Here is a 4938-nt window from a genome sequence, read left to right as displayed (position 1 = left end):
TAAATTTAGTGATAAAGGTTTAATAATAATATTAAACTTAGTAATAAAAGTAAGACACTAGGTAACTACATTTTTAAAAAAATTCATTATTACTTTACAGGGCCTTATGGGCTCAGGGGGATTCCTGGGTAGCTATGACTTCTCTTTTCCTATCCTTTGCTACTTTTTAAGATTTGTCTCATCTCACATTCCAGAATAGTCTCTTCTTGATTCTTTATTTAAGCCCAGTATTTCAAAATCTATCAGAACTGCAGTGGTATGCTATACTCTTAAGGCTTGACTTTTACTTGCATCACCCTAAAATGTCACGTATTTCAAGTACAATTTATGATGCTCATTTATTTTTAATATTGGCAATAAAATTTTGAATGCAAAGATTTTTAGAACAAGAAGCACCTTTGGCACATTTTAAAGTAAAATATTGAGCAGGGTATGTGGTATTCCCAGCAATTGGGAAGCTGAGGCAAGGGTTACCATAAACAATCCAGATTGAGCTACATAGCAAGCCAAGGCTATCCTGGGCTACACAGTCGGGCCCTGTCTCAGAAAATAACATAACTGTATTATGAAAATTAGTGTTGGCTGATTTTGAAACTCTAAACATTCATTAGCTAGGTAAACAAGCAAATCTTAACGAGTGACTACCATTTAACAGTCAGCTGACTTCAGAAGATGATGTTTTAACTTCCAGATGCCAATTTCTATCAAACTAACCTGATATAGCATCATCAGTTTAAAAGTATGAAAAAGAAAGAAGAAAAATTTAGAAATTACTAGCAGTTTTTTTAAAAGATAAGGCTAAATATGAGGGAATTGCAATTGTGAGAGCTGAAGAGGCACACCTTATATCTTGTTGTCACATAACACCAAGTAATTCAGAAAAGACAGATATGCTAATTCTGGTGGGATTTATGTAAAGAAGTTTTCTCCAAGCTATAAACATTCTAAACTATGCAAGTTCTCCACTGGGCGGGGATGATCTGCAGCTGGTTACCCCCTAGACTGAGTGTCTGAAACACACACAGCACCAGCAACAAGGCAGTTCCTGGAAGCAGTTGCCACTAAGGTTGAGTGCCTGGAGGCTGGGGCAGAGAGGCGACTGGCCCAGGCCCTTGGGCAGCTACCCGGGTCCACCGAGCTGGTTATCCCTAGCCAGCAGCATGTGCAGGCCGCTTATCTTCAGCATCTCAGTTACCACCATCTTGATCACATCGCTGCTTACATCCAGGAATTGCAGGTGAGGGAAACCTCTGCCTGGCACCCTCAGCAGAGACATCAAAGGAGTGTATAGAAGCAGCAGTCACAGCAGTGGTTCCTTGTACTAAGCGCATCTCCTACTCGAGCGCTTTGACGAATACTCTGATGCAGGACCAATTGAGTTCAGCCTCCCTGAGAGCGGCCTCCACCATCCTGCAGGACCCAGATAAGGAGCAGTGGTGGCTCACCCTGGAACCTGAAGTGAGTTCCACATCAGAATTGCAAGCTGGTCATTTCTGAGAGATAGGTTTAAGTCAGAGGCACTAAGATGTCCTCGGACCCCTTGAGACTCTGAGAATACCACTGTTGGGATGTCTAGAGTAAGTAGTTGCTTGGCAGGAACCAAGGCACAAGGCATCTGGGATGAAAACCATTGTAGTAACTGACCAGAAATGATATATTTCAGACTATAAATGACTGGACAACCTTTTCTGTATAGGATTCCATAGTAAATGCTGCCTGTTTTGGATGCCAGAGGGTCTGGGCTGCACTTCCTATGCAGTAATGTGAAAGCAGGGTAATTACCTACGAATGAATTTGGCAGCATTATTCTGATATGTTTTTTACTTTGCAAAAGAAATGGACTAAAGTTGTGTTTCAGTGGTACTTGATTAAGCCTGGGACAAAATCATGAGAAAAAGAGTATGAGACATGAGTACTAGGATTAAAAGCTTATGGCACCATAACTAGCTCTATTTTCTGGTACAAAGGGAGGTGCTAGAAGCTGTGGGCCAGTGATGTGAACATCAGTGTCTGAGTGAATGTGGACACTGAGAAGATGGACTGTGTGTGTGTGCTACAGTGAGCTCTCTCATTCCAGCCAGAAATGAGTATCAGTCTTTGTGGAATGTGAAATTGCTTTGTTGGGCCAAACTTAACAGAAATTATTTGATTTGTTTTATCCTGCTTGCTCACTTGCTTGGCATGGTTTGCCTTCATCTCTGGGCAGGGTACCCAGGCTGTCCTGGGGAATCTGAATAGTTCCAAAATCAAACTATGTTTTGAAAAATTGCCTGGACTACATACCAAGACATGGATAATCACTGCAGAATTAGGTGACTCTTCCTCTTGACCAAAAGTATTACCCTAAGTAATGCCCAGATCATTTTCCCACTTCCACTGCACAGTCAATAAAATCAATTAAATAAATGAATGAACTTACTAGTTATGTATTTTTTAGTGCTAGGTAAAACCTTGCTCGACATCTCCACTTTTGCCCCTAACCCAACATACATCTCCTTATATTTATCTGGGGGTCTGCATGTCTGTGTCTGTCTCTGAATTATTTGAGCATGCCTGGTGCTGACACAGGTGATGTGTAGGGGTTCACTTGTTCTGGGACTGATAAACAGCCAGTATTCTTAAGTGTTAAGGCATGCCTCAACAGTGGCTACTTTTCTACCTGAAAACAGACATGATATCAGTGTAAATGTTTTACAATTCACTCTCCTTTCAGGTCATTTTATTGTAACCCACACACCTTCCATATTTCCCTAACTCAGGATAGCCCTGCCTCATGGCAAGTACCTAAATAAAACAATTCACTCATACCTAGATCTTTGCAAATGGTAATGCAGTTAGTAACACACCTTAACAGAACTAGGAATCCACTCACTCACTGTCACCCAGCCTTCTGCCAGCTGCACAATTTCCAGGCTGATCTGACACTATTTACATGATTTTGTGTTTTTAATTTATTTTAAATATTTAGGTAAATAAATCTGCCCCAGAAATGAGGTATCTTAAAATCCTTGGTAGTTCTGTTCATATATTTTTGAATATATGAACCTAAAATTGATGATAACTTCATATAACCATATACATGGCTCCCCATTTTCTTTGATAGTCCACCTAGTAGAGAAGTGTACACTAACTAGCTAACTTGGAGTGTTTGGATGTTGCAGTAAAATTAAAAAAAAAGCTCACATGTCCTGGTCTTGCAAGTTCCAACTCCACTACAATCTGCATATTCTTCCTGTTTCTCTGTCAGCTATATTCACAGACTGTCTGGTCAGCTGTTACCACACCTGTTATCATCTTTTCTATGGTTTGTCCTAGGAAGACCACACACCACACTGTCCCCAAACAGTCTATATCCTAGCATGGCAAACTGTCACAGACTGTTCACACTCCCAATACCCAGGAAAATCTTTACAAACAAACTCAAACCCAAAAACCAGATTTATGTATTAAGTGCTCAATGTACAATACATCCACACAATTAACTTACAACCAACTGATAAGGATATAAATTGCCCACCTAGTTAAGATATAATTTATTCTTCTACACATACAAATCCTATACTCATTCATCTCTTATGGATAGTCATAACAATCCGGTAAATGTGCAAAGAAAAAGCTTACCATTTGTCTCCATGTTGCCTTTGTTCCTTCCTCTTTTATTCCCATCTCCTCCTTCTCTAAAACATTTCTCCCACCCATCCTTCCTTCTCATCCAATGACAGGCCTGGATCTCTCCTGTAACTGCCCTCAGCTGCATAATGCCATCAACATTCATTTCACCCTTTTTGTCTAATTAAAAAAAATTTCCCTCAAATATAAGCTGAGAACAACTATTATCATTTTGTAATTTAAAAGCATAAAATACACCTAACACACAGTGTAACATTTTATGATATAATCAGAACACTGAGTTATATAATCCAGCTTAAGAAATGCTTAAAATCTATGTTATATCCTGGCTAGCCTGTATACTCACTGATTCCTATCCAACTTAATATGTATTTTCAAAGTTAAACAGCCTGAGTAGGCTATGAGATGATAATCAGTCTTCAACCCCATCAGAAATCTGAAAATGACCAAATATCTACAAACATTGGAAGTCTAACACAGCTTTCAGAACTGAGACAAGTTGCAGAGACAAATCTTCACTAGCACAGTCTTCTGCTATATAAATATGAGCACAAGTTTTCAGTCTTCTGGCCTAGAATCAAAGGACAGATCCTTAAAATGTAAAAATCTTAAAGGGCTGATAATTCTGGCTCAGCAAGGACTATCAGACAACAATTATGCATGTGTCTCTTTTTGGACAATATTTGTCTGTAAATAAAATGGGCAGTTTCTGCCCAGTGACTGATGGCCACAAAGTAGTACCTCACCTAAAGGTAGAGATTCTCAATTTCTTCATTACCTCCACCATATGGGAACTTTTAGGAGCAGTTGTGTCTCAATAAAAGAAAAATAACTTCAAATGTCTTATTTTGTATAATTCTGATATTTTTGAAGATCTATCTATGTAAGGTAATCTGAAATGTTGTCCACAAACTATCCTAATATATTATCTTGAATACACTCTTTCAGTACACTTAAAGTCACAAATTTGCTGATTCACTGTTAGCTCACATGTGTAATCAACTCAGAAGATTGTAATGGCATCAGTATCAGGACTGAGTCCAAACCGTGTACTTTTAATATTTTGTAAACAATAAATTCTATACCAAAGTAAAGATATGATCTTAATTTAGTAACCAAATGAGATTATGGCTTTACAAATAAATCTAGCTAATTCCTCTCTGTTAAATTATGACAATCTCTAAATTTCTCATAAAAACAACTTTTTTTTTTTTTTCAGCTTGGGAGGTGTCAATGGGATTTCTGTTCTTTTTTTTTTTTTTAAGTTTTTTTTTTATTTATTTTTTTTATTAACTTGAGTATTTCTTA

The 4938-nt window shown here is 38.1% G+C and overlaps 1 pseudogene; it reads right to left on the bottom strand.

Annotated features, from left to right (window-relative positions):
* Nucleotides 1-798: 798 nt before the first annotated feature.
* Lrrc58-ps1 (leucine rich repeat containing 58, pseudogene 1) lies at nt 799-1409 on the bottom strand (annotated as a pseudogene).
* Nucleotides 1410-4938: the final 3529 nt, after the last annotated feature.

The sequence above is a fragment of the Rattus norvegicus genome, chromosome Y, assembly GCF_036323735.1.
Source record: "Rattus norvegicus strain BN/NHsdMcwi chromosome Y, GRCr8, whole genome shotgun sequence".
In the NCBI taxonomy this organism is placed as follows: Eukaryota; Metazoa; Chordata; class Mammalia; order Rodentia; family Muridae; genus Rattus; species Rattus norvegicus.
Note: the sequence above shows the minus strand (reverse complement) of the source record. Positions and strands in the feature narration are given on the sequence as shown.